General features: G+C 34.5%; 1 pseudogene; it reads right to left on the bottom strand.

The window, feature by feature from the left end:
• Positions 1–6,692: 6,692 nt before the first annotated feature.
• LOC115296906 lies at positions 6,693–7,185 on the bottom strand (annotated as a pseudogene).
• Between the last annotated feature and the right edge of the window lie 9,999 nt (positions 7,186–17,184).

The raw sequence follows: 17,184 nt of genomic DNA on the forward strand, positions 1-17,184 counted from the left end.
AATCTCTGGCCCAGGATAACTACTCACAAAATAATCAATGTAATGATATCATTGTTATAATTATACTGGCTTTGATTTTTTAAATAAACTTGATTTTAAAATAATTTGATTTTTATAAATAAACAATTACTCCTAAATTTCTTCAAATATTTCACAGCAATAGATTACTATTATAGTTCAGTTTGCGGGGATATCTATCCAAATATTACAAATTTACTATACGATTGTCTGGATATAAAGGTATTTTTAAAGTTATTCCCTCTCCTTTGAAAACAAACAACTAAAGTTCTGTCATTTACACATAATAATTTGATTTAAGAAATGAAATGTCTCTACATTACCTGCCACAGGATTTTTATATCAAGGTTTTTACTTGTCCTATACAGTGTGGCGTTCAAGTTTATATATTATAGAGATATCATTAAATTGTTCTTTATAGTCATCAAACAATAAAACATTCATCTAACTCATGTGTATAGTTGATTTATGGAGTCTCATCAGGAGTAAACAATTGAAAATTCAAAATGAATTAAGAAAATTACATTAAAATAAAGCTGATTCAGACATAGAAAACACCTATAACAAGAAGTTAAAAGTGGTTAAAATGGCAGAGGTAATAACAAAGCAGGCAAAAAAAAGTTATGGTAGTAAAAATCAGTCAAGAAAAGAAAATATGTAATTGCATTCAGAGCCGATTTAGAGACAACAGGTTTAGATAAATTAAAGGCAAATAACCCCCAGAAAAACTATAATTTTTAGAATAAATATGTAAGGGTGCCTGGGTGGCTCAGTCAGCTAAGTGTCTAGTCTGACTTTGGCTCAGGTCATGATCTCACGGCTTATGAGTTCGAGCCCCGCATCAGGCTCTGCTGTCAGTGCAGAGCCTGCTTCGGTTCCTGTCTCCCTCTCTCTTTCTCTGCCCCTCCCCAGCTCGTGCTTTCACTCTGTCTCAAAAACAAATAAAAACATCAAAAAATTAAAAATAAAATAAAATAGATATGTATAATGCATACTTCTCTAGGTATAACATTTGATAGTTAATAACGATGCCTTCTAAGAACCGTAACTAAAGCTTCTGACTCTTGACAATTCTGTTTTAATTATTATAAAAATTATTGTTTTTATTTTAACATTAGACAATGTATAGTGGTAGAGTTACCATATAAAATACAGGATTTTCAGTTAAATGTGAATTTCAGACAGTGAATAATATTTTAGTATAAGTAAATAAAAATATATTACTTGGGGCATGGTAACTGGGAAGACCATATTTCTATTTGCTATTTCCAGAAACCCTATATAGGAGTCAGGTTGCACAATAGTGAGCTATATTTGAGTATACAGTCAATGCATCACTAATGGTCAAGAATCATCTTTCATTATTTTTTGTTTATTATTTTTATATTGTCATCTGTAAATGAATTGAGGTGCCATATATTAAAAGAAACCCATTTAATAATATTGGAGGTCCCTCTTTTCCAGAAAACCTAAAGTATATTACTAGGAACCAGATATATAATATAATTTAGAAAAACAAAATACCAGAGATTTAGGCATAATTAGATAGGGCAAAGTCAACACTGCAATTAATATTAGAATTCAACTCAAACAAGATTCATATTATAGGCTAAGCAAATGAGATCAAATATCTGAGCAGGAAGTAAATCACCGAATGACCTGCAGATTCCTAAGAGTACAGTGATAAAAGTGATTTATTGCATGGAAATGAAATTTCAGAGATCAGGCAGGTTAAGCGGGTAAGCAAAGTCATTGGAGGCCAAGAGACCAGCATGATCAGCATGGAAGGCCATTTCATGACAATCTCAGCTCCAAACCAATCTCAGGATAATAGCCAATTATAACCCCAAGCAAAAGTAGATAGGCACAATCATTAGGTCTAATTGCTAGAGCCTAGTAGGAAAAAAAAAAAAAAAAGAGGGTATAGAATTTTGAAGGAAAGAATCAGTTGACAGTTCCTGGACTAAATTTAATAATTTAATTTTATTCACCTAATGGTTCATATTTGAGTATGAAGATACAATCCATTCTTGGAATGTCAGAAGTTTAAAATATGAAAGAAATGACCTCATTTTATTTTTTTAAATGTTTATTTATTTATTTTGAGAGATGGAGAGAGAGAGTGCATGCCCCCACATGCGGGAGCCAGGGACGGGCAGAGAGAGCAGGAGACAGAATCCCAAGCAGGCCTGTGTGGTCAGCACAGATCCTGATGCAGCACTCAGTCCCACAGACTGCAAGATCATGACCTGAGCTGAAATCAAGAGTAGAGAATTGGCACTTAACTGACTGAGCCACCTAGATGCCCCAGAAATGACGTCATTTTGAAAGAAAAATTGAAATATATACCAAACCAGTTGTTAACTTAAAAATACTTTTTTTTTGGAACCTGCTATATTTTACAGAGGACTAGAGGTACATTGGTGAGCAAAACATTTTAAGTGACAAGGTATACCTGTAGGAACACCAGAAAACAATTGTATACTAGTACCAAATATGTGCAAGTTTCAAATTATTTTGAAGCCATTTCTCTTTTTCAATGACTTTTATTGAGGAAGAATGAAGGAAATGATTCTCAGTGATCACTGAGAAGAGTGAAACTAAATAGCAGTATTAGAAATTGTGTATTACATTGCTTTATCTGTCTGTGTGTAGAAGATAGCTTATAATATTATAATATGCATGACAGAAAATACAGATCTGCCAAAACAGATTTTTTTTTTCTTAGACACTTCAGAAGCATTGGTGATATATTGGTCAGTTTGAGTCTTTTCTATTATAAGATATAGTGTTCAGAACACCTTTCCTAACTCAGAAAAGAACTGAAAATATTAAGTTTTCTTTTACATTCAAACGATGACATATATTCTAAAGGAATAGCCACAGATAAATGGTTACAATTTAAAAAAAACTGCACTAGGAAAGGAAGACATGGAGCGAAGAAGAGAGGGAGGCAGGAAGAGTAAATATGGACACATTTAAAAAGTATTTGAATTAACTATTGATTTTTTAAAATTACCTTCTGCTAGTCTAAATTTTGTGTTTTGTTTCTTTTTCTCACTGTACTTGGCTAACCCTTATGACTGACCAAGGTTATTGAATGTCTTAAATTGTAACCAGTCTTTAAGACTTATCTTGTCTCCTGTCTTCAAGTACATGTAGGACAACTATGAGAAATGGTGTTTCTGGTAAGTGAGGAATGAGAAGTAATATTTATGACAGATTGCTATGAATATATCTGCATCTAAGTCAAATGAGCTACTTTCAAGTCTTGATTTTTATGCTAATAAATTTGTAGCATGCAACCCTATAAAAACTATAAAAGCGAGTCTAGTAAAATATACACAAGATACATTAAATTAATTACTCTGTTCTCCAAAATGCTGCCACAACATCAAATACAATCAAAGCACCAGGGATTGTTTTGCCTGGTGTACAAAAACACGATTAAATAGTAAATGGAAATCAATTACTTGTTTGCATGAGAGATGTTCCCCTATCTATAATGTCCTCATTCTGGTCTCTGCATATGCCAGGTGTTTAGTAGAAATTTTTCAGTGTTAATGATTTAATAGGTCGCCTTCTCTCCTTCCAGATGCTTTTACATGATTAGCAGTCATAAAGTGTTGTTTTGGTTCTCCCTGAATTTACATTTCTTCCATATAGTGCATATTTTGGGACACTGAGTTTCACACAAGTATGTTCCAATTTTATTTTTGAAGTCAAACCTCCCACTTCATTGTTTTTGTTATTCTCATTTTAAGATACACATTTTAACAGGTATGTCAACATAGAAGAAAATGGAATTCTGCAAACAATTTGGGAGTCAGATGGTATTTATTTAAAAATATGTATGTTGAGCTTCTGAATATCATATTTGACTAATTAAATCTCTAAGTCCCCCTCATCCTGTGATAAGATGTTCAATTTGTACTTTCACATTGCCTATATAGTTAGCTTATAAGATAGCTTATAATATTATGATGAATTATATTGCCTGTAAAGTTATAAACCAAAGATCTGTTGTGAAAGTGATGTTTCCCCTAATTTGTAAAAACTGGTCCTAAGGTTTATGAAGTTCTTGGTTAACTTCTTTAACTCTTACATTCATTATAAAATCATTAGTACCAGTCTGAGATGTTTTTGACTTCAAGTTAGTTTAGAGTAAACCCTAAGAACTTAATGGTGAGACAGTGGGATAAAAAATATTATTGTCTATTTAGCCAATATTATGTCTCCTTCAATGGTACAAAATATACATTGTAAGAGGGGCTTAGAAGTGTCCTTCAGGAAATATTTTTAAAATTGTAAAGAGTACATAGAGTTGTCCCACCTCCTTGAGTTAAAACATAGTTTAATGTTAAGGTCTCATTAATCTGCTTTTATATTATCTTATATTAGGCAAGTAACATCTTTATAATTAGCATAGCCTTAAAAGACCCCCTTTCTATAGACAAGTTTATTCTCAATTTCTAACTAATAATCAAATCCATTTTTGAACTCTCAGTACTTTGCAAAACTTGTTAGATGACTGTTCTTTTTATGGATAATAGACAGCAATGACATTAATGCCTATGTATATTCGCATGCTTAAGAGAATACTTAAACTCCCAATTCTTAAAATGGTTCTAGGAAAAGGTAAAGTTAATTATATAAAGATATATGTTCTGTCACAAAAATGTTAATATTAGATTATCTTCAAATAGAAATCAGTTTAAAAATGAACCATTATAATTTATATATTATACTTTAAGTTCTTTTTAATTTTTTCATGTCTCTAGTTCTGACTGAGAATTCTCAGTGTAAATAAGGTGGGGTTTTACACAAAAAAATTGAAAATGTTAATGTTTCTATTGTACAACTGAAAGCAGATGCATTAGGTTTGGCATCTTATAGAAGCACACGTGAATGTCATGTAAAACTTATACATCAGAGTCCAATATAATATATACTAAATTTAAAATATTTGTCATAGATATAACAATGTGTGTTTTCCTATATGTAACTAACCAGGGTGGCCCACTTAAAAAAATAAAAGGTTATGTTTTAATTTATCACTTCAATTTATCTTTAGAAACTGGAAGATTATAAAATAATCTATAATTGTATTGTTTTAAGTACACTAAATTCCTTCAGGTTCTAAGGATAATCAGTATTTTATGATCTGGAGGTTTATTGCCATGTTACATAATTGTTTCTAAATACTCTACTCTTGAAACAGCCATGTTATGGTTATAGATAAGCTTTTTCTCCCAAATCATTTTAATTGTTTGTGCTGTTATTTTGTTTTGACAGGATTTAGGTCAGGGAAAATAAATGCCTCTCAAATTTGTCTGTATATATATTTTAACACATGTAGCAAGAATTACTGTCAAACTCTACTAACTGGGTCAGGCACCCTTATGGTGTTAGCAGAAGTCTTGTCCCTCATGTAGCACATTACCTGCACTTGTGGTTCATTGGACAGTATCTCTCTCTCTCTTTTTTTTTCTTTTTATAAAACAATCACATAAATATTTTCTGTAAATTTTAAATTAAAGTTCTTAAATCCAAGGAACCTGGGGAAGAGACAATATTATGTTTAAGAACCTGGTTCCAGATGCAGTTTCCTGGTTGTAGTCTCCATTCAACCGCTTACTAGTTGTTCTGCCTTCAGAAGGTTACCAGCTACCTCTAACTTCAGCGAAACTGCAGATGGTTGTTGGGAAGATTAAATGAAGTAGTGTGGACCAAGCAATAAGTATCTTGTTGGCACAGAGTCACAGCCTAAAACTGTTGGAGATATTCTTTTCAATTGTATGTACACTCAATCCATTTTTTCTTGAGATTAAAATATATTGACTTTCAATGTATCAACTACAAAAAAGATATATTAATTCATTCAGCAAATATTTACTGAGTATCTAATATATATAGCAGTCACTAGTAGCAGAGAATTTTTTAAAGCAAAAAAACACCCTCATGGTATTAACCTTTTTTTATTTCTTTTTTTTAATCTGTCCTTTTTAATTGAAAAGCTAACAGACCATCTAGTTATATTTCCCCCAAAACAACAAACTGAGGAGTAATTGAGTCTCTAGCCAACATATTCAAAGCTAAGAATTAAAAATGCAAAAACAAGTCCTTAGATACAATTAAGGGAGTCCTGGTACATACAGACTCATCAATACCAGCAGTGCTCCTTGCCTCCAGGAAGCCGGAAGACATCCTAATAACCCCGCTCAAAACATTTACCTCAAGTAGCCTTTTTCCAGTTTCCAACTCATAAATAAAGATAATACATTTTTAATTCTATTTCAGAAAACTTTTTGCAACTTGTTTTATTTACAATGCCAATTTTTAAAAGGTCATTAAACTAAAGTTAACTGACAATAAACTAGGTGGAAATCATTTTACAAAGAGGGAAATCCCAAAATGTCACCTTCTGAGAACCCACAGTTGAGTTTTATTCAGAGTAAAGAAAAAAGAAACTTGTGATCATACTAGAAGAAACTCAGCCGTAAGTTTGGAATCTGTACTCAAATTACACATGCAAGGAGGACACTATTCTGCTAAAACAACTGATTTGCTGCTACATTTGTCTATGGTTTGTCTAATATTAACAATTATAAACAGAACAGTGCAACTACTATTTGGAACAATCCTTACAGTGTTACAGCATCAGGAATAACATTTCACTTCTCTTCACACCACTGGTTCTCTTTAGGTACCTGGGCTTCCTCTTCTTCAGTAAAGTCATTTTTTATATTGAAGGTCTTGTCGATCTCCTCAGGAGTTTTCCCCTTGATCATATTGGCAACAGTCTTGCATGTAACATCAAGCAAACCTTTAATGTCTAAGTAGTTCGCAACCAGAATAAGTTCAAAAAGTGTCCCTTGGTCAACATTCAGGAATTCTTGGTCCCAAACAGGGATATCATGTTCGCTTTTCTTTGTTCTATTCATCCTCAAGAAGAGGGGGGTCATCCTTGTGGTGGGTGCACCACTGAATGACCTTTTTTAATATTGCTGCATTAACATTTGGTAGAGGAACTGGGTCATCAACCCCTTCATCATCCATTCCCAAATCTTCCAACGTGGTCTTGATAGTCACAGACTGTTTGGCAATTTCAACATCAACTTCAAATATCTCTCCATCAGAACTCTGCAATTTAATTGAAGGCATGGTGCTCGGTCTCCAGGAGACTGCGGGCCAGAGGCTGACAAGAGCAGGATGGCCTCAGGGACAAAAGAGAAAGGTAGGGAACAAGGCCACTACCTCTTGTTTTATTTCTTGAGTGTTTTAAAAGTTGACCACTGGAAGGGGATTGCCTATGTGGCTCAGTCAGTTAAGTGTCCAGCTTCCCCCTCAGGTCATGATCTCATGAGTTCATGGGATTGAGCCCCACCTTGGGCTCTGTGCTGACAGTTCAGAGCCTGGAGACTGCTTCAGATTCTGTGTCTCTTTCTCTCTCTGCCCCTCCCACACACACACCATGTGTGTCTCTCTCTCTAAAGCAGGAATAAAACTTTAGTTTTTTAAAATAAATTTATTAAAAATTTTAATTTAAATAAATAAATAAATAAATAAATAAAAGTTAGTTACTGGGAAGCACTTCTAGAATGGCACTGTAAATACCTCTGAAATGCTACTCCTCTTTAAAAGCAGTGGTAATACTCTGGTGCTTGGGTGGCCCAGTCACTTAAGAGCTAAGTATTATTTTCTGCTCAGGTCATGATCTCACAGTTTGTAAGATCTTTACTGGGTGTGGAGCCTGTTTCATTCTCTCCCTCTGACCCTCCCTCACTGGTGCATGCTGTCTCTCAAAATAAATGAATAAACCAAACAACAACAACAACAACAACAAAACCAATAGTAATACTAGGAAAAAGTGCCAAAATCTACTTTCAATATAGAAATTAACTAAAGGCTTATAACAATATGAGAAGCTTTTATTAAAATAGTTGCAAGAAATGTGTTATTTATGGCATTTTAAATTGTCTGGTTTCCATCCTCTCTCCCAACATCATGGCAGTCTTAAAATACACACACACACACATTTATACAATAAAAGAACCTAACAATTAATAGCAGTTATAAAACCAGCAGCTAAGCACCATTCTAGGAAGCAGAACAAATTTGGAGCTCTGCCAAAAACACCAATCCCCCCAGATTGTCAGTATTGAACTGTATGGCTGCTCTTTAGAAATCCCATTTACTGGGCTTGTCTTAATTGATCTGATTCAGGCTTTATTCAGTGTGAATAGTCTTTTCCCTGGGTATGCCTTGAAAATAATCATTGGCAATTGCCTAACATCACAGATGATTGAGGAAGCAATAGCAGGAAATAAGAGGCCTACCAAAAAAACTTAAACCTGGAAAAAGAGATGTTGTACAGGATTTTGAAAGCCAGAGTAATATTCCAGGAAATCTAGAAGTCCTTATGCACGCACGTGCGGTGTTGTGTGTGTAAGGATCCAGGAATGGCCTGAGAAGGCCCTTGTCTTTAGTCTTGCGCTGATCTTGAGGGTTTGCATAAGCAGGAAGTGAACAACAGGCAAAGATGGAAACTACCTAATAGAGTCTTGAAGATAGGATCCAAAACTTATACAGAGCACCTCAGAAAACAAAACAAAACAAAACAAAACAAACTAGAAGACAGTGTTTTAAGGAATTTATAGAAATCTGTCCAGTCACTAGCTGACAAACTAAATGAGCAGCTTTTAATGGAATGCACAGTCTTTACAGAATGTCGGAGAGTGTCAACTGCAGCAGCATGCAAACAAATAACAAGAAGAAATCTTGGAGGAGGAGGTGAAAAATTGATTTCAAGAGGTACTAGATTTTATTATTTAAAATGTCTAGGTCTCAATGAAAACATTCAAGTCATGCAAAACACAGAAAAGCATGGTTCATATACAGAGAAAAAAGTCAATAAAAACTGTTGGTGAGATGACCAGATGTTGGACTTCCTAGGAAAATACATTAAAATAAAAATTCGTGCAGCACCTGGGTGGCTCAGTCATTTGAGTGGCTGACTTTGGCTCAGGTCATGATCTCATGATTTGTGGTTTTGAGCCCTACTTCTGATTCTGTGTCTCCCTCTCTCTTGGCCCTTCCACCACTCAAACTCTGTCTCTCTCTTTTTCTCAAAAATAAATGTGTTAAAAAATTAAGTTTATTGAAAATAGAAATAAAATTAGCAGTTTATCTTAATTTTTATTTAATTTTTTTTAACATTCATTTTTGAGAGACAGAGAGAGCCAGATCATGAGCAGGGGATGGGCAGAGAGAGAGGGACACACAGAATTGGAAATAGGTTCCAGGCTCTGAGCTGTTAGCACAGAGCCCGATGCCGGGCATGAATCACAAACTGAGATCATGACCTGAGCCAGAGTCAGATGCTCAATTGACTGAACCACCCAGACACCTCTTTAACAATTTTTTAAAGAGTAGACTCAAATCACTAAAATCATTAATAAATAAAATTAGGAAAAATTAAATAAATAAATAAATAAAGGAAAAATTAAATATATGAATAAATAAAATAAGGAAAATTACTTTCAACTCTAAGAAATAAAAAGGATCATGAAAGAATATGTGTATAATAAATTAGATAATATAGCTGAATTTGAAAATTTTCTTTGAAGGCAAAAATTACCAATATTGACTTAAGAAGAAACAGAAAATCTGACTAGAACTATAATAAAATTTTGAATTAAAACCTAAAAACTTCTCCAAAATAAAACCTAGTCCCAGATAAATTTAACGGTGATTTCTAACAAATGTTTTAAAGAAATATTAACACCTTCACAAATGTCTGAAGTAGTAAGGAGAGAGAAAGCTTCCTAACACATTCCCTGTGTTCCCCTGGTACAAAAATCAGATAAACATCCTACGAAAACTACAGTCCAATATACCTATGAATCTAGATGCAAAAATTCTACACAAAATACCAGAAAACTGAACCCAGCAAAATATAAAAAGGATCGAACATCACAACGGTGTGGATTTATCTTGCAAGATAGAACCTCATACAAAACAATTGACACATTTCACTATATCAAGAACTTCATACAAAACAATTGACATATTTCACTATATCAAGAATAAAGAACAAAACCACATGACTGGTCATCTAAGACATAGAAAATGTATTTCACAAAAATCAACTTACCTTTCAAGATTATAAACTAAACAAACATAAAAAAAAAAGGAAAAGAAACTACAGATAAAACTTCCTCAACCTGATAAATAAAATCTATGAAACACAAGTAGCCCTCCAATTATGGAACGAATAAGGCACAGGAATAAAAGACACAGCATAGGGAATATACTCAATCATATTTTGATAGTGTTGTATAGTGACAGATGTTAGCTACACTTGTGGTGAACATAGCTTATAGAAAAGTTGAATCACTACGGTTGTACACCCGATACTAATGTAACATTGTGTGTCAATATAAATAAATAAATAAATGAAAAAACTCATGTCCCTCAAAAGCAACTGGTTACATAAATTGTGTATGGTACATAAACAAAGTAGCTGTAAAAGAGAATGACAAATCATTCTGTGAGCTAATACTGAAAGATCTCCAACATATAATGCAAAAAAGCAAGAGTCACTATTGTATTCCATCTTGTTTGTAATAAAGAAGTGAACTTAAAAAAAAACAGGAAAACTCCACAATTATCATACATAATAGTGAGAAAATTAGCACTCTACCCCTAAGATTAGGAAAAATACTTTTATGTCTGCTCTCATCACCTTAATAACACATTGTTTCTGGTGTTCTATTCAGAGAAACTACCAAATAAAAAGAAATAAAAGGCACCCTGATTGGAAAGGAAGAAATAAAACTATATTTGCAGATGATATGGTCTTTTATATAGAAATTTCTAAAGATTCACAAAAAGCTTTATTTTGTTGTTTCATTTCTTTCTTTCTTTTTTTTATTTAAGCTTTAGTTAGTTAACATACGGTGTAGAATTCATTGATCCATCACTTACATATAATTAGCATCACAAGTGCCCTCCTTAAGTGCACCCATCTAGCCCATTTCCCACCCACCTCCCTCTGTCAACCCTTGCTTGTTCTCTATCATTAAGAGTCTCTTGTGGTTTGTTTCCCTTTATTTTCTTCCCCCCACTTCCCATATATCCATCTGTTTTGTTTCTTAAAATCCACATTTGAGTAAAATCATATGGTATTTGTATTTTCCTGATTGACTTATTTCACTTAGTATGGTACATTGTAGCTCTATCCATGTCAATGGCAAGATTTCATTCTTTTTGATGGCTGAATAATATTACATTATATGTATAAACACACACACACACACACACACACACACACACCCCCCACATCGTTTTTATCCATTCAACAGCTGATAAGTATTTGGACTCTCTCCATTGTTTGGCTATTGTTGATAATGCTGCCGTAAACAATGAGGTTCATACACCCCTTTGAATCTGTTTTTTTGTATCCTTTGGGTAAACATCCAATGGTGCAATTGCTGGATCTTAGGGTAGTTCTATTTTTAGTTTCTTAAGGAAACTTCATATTGTTGTCCACAGCTGCTGCAATAGTTTGTATTCCCACCAACAGTGAAAGAGGATTTTCCTTTATCCTCATCCTTGCAAGATGGCAAGGATGAGACACCTATTGTTTCTTGTGTTGTTAATTTATCAAAAAATTCAGCAGGGTTGTAGTATATAATATCAATATACAAAAATCAATTGTTTTCCTGGCATTAAAAAAAGAAGTCCAAAAATGAAATTAGGAAAATAATTTTGTGTAAAACACCATCAAAAGAACAGAAGGCTGGCAAGACTATACATTAAGAATTACAAAACACCACTGAAGCAAATTAAAGAAGCCCTAAATAAATGTATTCCATGTTCACAGACTAGAAGACTTAATGTTAAGATGACAGTTCTCTCCAAGGTGATCTAATATTCAGTGCAATCCCTGTGACATTCCAAATGGCTTTTTTTCAGAAATTGATAAACTGATCCTAATGTTTATATAGAACTGCAAGAGATTCACAAGAGTGAAAACAGTATTACAGAAGAAAAATGAACTTGAAAATTAGAATTTGAAAAATGAAGACTCACATTACTTCACAACTTTGAAGCTACCATAATCATGACAATATGGTGCTGTCATAATGATATATAAAACAATGGAATAAATTTGAGAGTTCGGAAATAACTTTACACATCATCGCCAATTGATAATTGGCAAGGATGTCGAGACAATTTTAAAATAACCGAACAACTGGATATCAGCAAAAGAATGAAGCTAGAACAATATCTTAAATTATATACAAACATTAGAGTCAATTATAGATGCAAATTTAAGAGATAAAACTATGTTTTTTAGCAAAAAATATATATGGGTATAACTTTGTGACCTTGGTTTGAAAAACATGCAATAAGTTGAATGTCATCACTATTTTTAAAATGTTTTGCTTCAATAGATACCATCAAAAGGTGAAATAACAACTCACAGAATGGGAGAAAATATTGACAAATCATATATCTGATAAGAGACTGGTATCCAGAACATATACAGTACTCTCAAAATCATGATAGAAGACAATCCTATTTAAAAGTAGGCAAAAGATTGACTGCATATTTTTCCTAAGAATGTACAGATATGGTAAATAAACATATGAATAGATATTCAATATCATAAGTCAGTAGGGAAATACATATGAAAAATGTAATGAATTATTTCTTCAACCCCAGTAAAGTAGCTAAAATTTAAAAAGTTAGACAAAAACAAGTGCTAATGAGGATGTGCAGAACTTTGAACCCTCCTACACTTCTGGTAAAATTGTAAATGATGCAGCTAGTATGGCCAATTAACTTTTGACAAAGTAGGAAAGAGTATGCGATGGAAAAAAGACTGCCTCTTTAGCGGGTGGTGCTGGGAAAACTGGACAGCAACATGCAGAAGAATGAAACTAGACCACTCTCTTACACCATACACAAAAATAAACTCAAAATGGCTGAAGGACCTGACTGTGAGACAGGAAACCGTCAAAACCCTTGAGGAGAAAGTAGGAAAAAACCTCCTAGACCTCCACCGCAGCAATCTCCTACTTGACACATCCTCCAAGGCAAGGGAAATGAAAGCAAAACTGAACTCTTGGGACTTCATCAAGATAAAAAGCTTCTGCAAGGCAAAGGAAACAATCAAGAAATCTAATAGGCAACTGACAGAATGGGAAAAGATAGTTGCACATGACATATCAGATAAAGGGTTAGTATCTAAAATATACAAGGAACTCACCAAACTTCACACCCACAAAACAAATAACCCAGTGAAGAAATGGGCAGAAGACATGAACAGACACTTCTCCAAAGAGGACATCCAGATGGCCTACAGGCACATGAAACAATGCTCAACATCACTCATCATCAGGGAAACACAAATCAAAACCACACTGAGATACCACCTCATGCCAGTCAGAGTGGCTAAAACGAACAAATCAAGAGACTATGGCTGCTGGCAAGGGTGTGGAGAGACGGGCACCCTTGTACACTGTTGATGGGAATGTAAACTGGTGCAGCCGCTCTGGAAAACAGTGTGGAGGTTCCTCAAAAAACTATCCATAGAACTCCCCTATGACCCAGCAATAGCACTGCTAGGGATTTACCCAAGAGATATAGAAATGCTGAGGCATAGGAGCACATGTACCCCAATGTTCATAGCAGCAATGTCAACAATAGCCAAAACATGGAAAGAGCCTAAATGTCCATCCTCTGATGAGTGTATCAAGAAGATGTGGTATACATATACAATGGAGTACTACATGGCAATGAGAAAGAATGAAATCTGGCCATTTGTAAGAAATTGGATGGACCTTGAGGGTGTCATGCTAAGCGAAATAAGTCAGGCAGAGAAGGACAGATACCATATGTTTGCACTCATAGGTCTCACAGGAAAATAGGAGAAACCTAATGGAGGACCAGGGGGAGGGAAAGGGGGAAAGAGAGTTGGGGAGAGAGAGGGACACAAAACTTGAGAGACTATTGAATGCTGAAAATGAACTGAGAGTTGAAGGGAAAGGGGGAGGGGGGAAAAGAGGTGTTGGTGATGGTGGAGGGCACTTATGGGGAAGAGCACTGGGTGTTGTATGTAAACCAATTTGACAATAAACTATTTTTAAAAATCTGTACATAATTGACCAAAGCAATATGATTTGTTATATCCAAAATAAAAGACACAGTAGTCTATTAACTGATGAATAAATAAACAAAGTAGGGTATGTCTGTATCAGGGATTATTTGGCAATGAAATGGAAGGTAGTACTGATGCATGCCATAACATGGAAAAACCTTGAATACATTGTACACACTAAAAAAAGACAATCCCCAAGTGCCACATATTTTCTGATTCCACTTAAATGAATTATCCAGAGGAGGCAAATCCATAGAAACAGAAAGTAGGCTAGTGATTTTCAAGTGCTCCAGGGAAGTAGCAATAAGGAGTGGCTGTTAATGCATATTGGGTATTTTGGGGGGAGGGTAATGAAAATATGCTAAAATTAGACAGCTGTGATAGTTGCACATGTCTGTGAATCTACTGAGAAGTACTGGATGGTACACTTTAAATGGCAAAATTCTTGATATTTCAGTTGTATCTCCATATCCTATTTTTTAAAAATAACTTAAATGGTACCTCAGAGATCATTCTGCTGTGCAGCTTTAATATTCAGCATGTGGATTAAAAATCAACTGCTACTCAATGCATTATTTTATGAAGTATCCAGTTTATTATATTCAGTTTTGATCATAAAAACCAATATTATGTGGACATTTCAATCCTCATCAATATTTACTACTCCATCTGCCAATAATAACCTGTTTGCTCACCAATGGATGGGTTACAAATTAGTAAATACAAACATCCTTAAACTCTTTTTTCTTGAATATAGCCATCAAATATCTCTTGGGCCACAATAAGACAGTAATAAATAGATTGAATATTAACTGTATATTAACATAAACTTCTAATTTATGTATTTCCTTGATTGCCTTTTGGGAATTTGTACTACAGAAAAAGCAAGTAAATTTAAGTAAAACTCAGTAAAGAAGGATTAAGGATCTCTATTCCAAGAAGCAAAAGTGTTTCCAATGCTTCATGATAGTTATGGTTAATCACCAAACACCTTCTATCACTTAAGGAATATATACACTTGGGCAACTTGGAATTCAGAAGAAGGACGATGTTGGGTTGAATATAAAAAAAAGAGAGCATATAAAACCACGAGTTCCCTTCTTTCTTATTTTTATTTGGCTATAAGTTAGAACATTCTTTCCCTGGACATATTTTGAAATACTGGAAAGTGTGGTTTCTGTCTTTCTCTCACCCTCATATTCACTATCCTCTACGTGTTGGGAGTTATCTGAACTCGCCAGTAGAATGAAAATTCCTGATGAGGGTATAGGAAGTTTGCACAGTCTCTTGTCCCCAGACCGCTCCCAAAATCTACCCTCTTGAAACTTTCATTTCTGCTTGGACACCAAACCTTGGAGTGCTTTGCTGATTAATGTCAGGAGCAGCCTGTCTTCCTGCCCTGTCCCTGAGGCATGATTGCACCTGGTCAGGGAAAAGATGACTAAACTATTTACACCCTAATGTGACTAAGGCAAGCAAGATGTAATTTTGCCCTAAGCTATTAACTGGTAACTGACTGCCTTCTGGGCCTGGATGCCTTTGTAAAAGTCACTACTGAAATAAAATGTATCAATCATCTTTGGGACTGTGAGAGCAAGCATTATGTCTCCTGAGAGTACTGTTTTTCTGGGAACTCTCTCTTAGTGTTATAAACAGCCTAATGACCCTTAATCATGAAGAACTGACCTTTACTAAGAAATGCTGTTTGCCTTTCGGTTAAAGATTGCTTCCTTAAGCCTAGACCTGAGGTTTTGTAAAAAATACCTGCCTTTCCCGTATGACAACATGAGTGTCTGTAGCTAAGTTTTTTATGACAATCATTACTACTAGAATTGTAACTTCTGCAGAACCCATGTCCTGGAAAATTGTAAAAATTATCTATGAAAATCATTTACTGCTCTTTCTGGTCCTTGTTCCTTTCACCATAAATATAGCTTGAGAGTCAGATATTGCAGAGATGCCTGCCAGAAGGGCAGGGATGCCTGCCTGGTGATCAGAAAGAAACTGGAGGCTCTCTCACTCTCTCTCACCAACACCGTCCATCCTTCAGGGGAACCCTGGACCTGCTGGAGCTGGACTCCAGCACCTAAGGATGAATACTAATGATGGCGATACTGGCAAAAGGTTCTGTACATACACTTTCTCATTTCTGGCTATACTGCCCTGTTGTTGGCACAATCATCTAATACTAGAGTGTAAAGTAATCACACTAGAGTCATGTGCTGGATTCTGCTTAATGGGGGCAAATCTGTGGACAAATTTCTAATGCTACACATTGTTGAAAGTCCAAAAGCTGTAGGGCACATACCTCTAGTTATAGTAGAATCTTCTTCAGATACAAAGTCTTTTATGTACATTGCTCCAAGGTCTAAATTAAAGGAATCAAGGTATTAGCAATGCAGAGGAACTCCACAGGCCAAGACATTGTTTTTTTCTTTTTTTCACTTGGAGGAAATATAAAACATTCATTTATGTTACAAATTATTTTGTAAATGAGGAGGAGAGGGTGGGTATTTTTGAAATCTAAACAGTAGTTCAATACATAAATACTTGTACTCCCTTTTAAAAAATTACATTATATTATAAGTAAACAGTTATTGTGGTCATATTGTCCCCGTTCCTGGTAGTAAATACTTAAAGACCATAACGAAAACCAAACTTAAGGTAATACTAAGAGTGTACAGAGAAATGCAACGAGATGCTCAGAATCTAAGTCTTAGAAGACATAATTGATCCTCTGAATTAACAAACCTTGAAGTTTGCTCTATATCCGAACCTCCTATTGTGTGCATAATTTAGTCTTCCATTATTTAAATCTTTGAGTTTTTTTTTTTTTTAAGTAAAGCAAACTATATCTCAACTGATTCAAAATAACCCACCATGCTTAGGGATTCCTAAGCAACAGATTCTAAAATATGCACTTAACATTGGGATTAGAACTATAGGCAATAAGGATCTCACAATTCCTGTCTGAGAACTTAGTTGTGAAGCCGATT

Source organism: Suricata suricatta, chromosome 7 (assembly GCF_006229205.1).
Source record: "Suricata suricatta isolate VVHF042 chromosome 7, meerkat_22Aug2017_6uvM2_HiC, whole genome shotgun sequence".
Lineage (NCBI taxonomy): Eukaryota > Metazoa > Chordata > Mammalia > Carnivora > Herpestidae > Suricata > Suricata suricatta.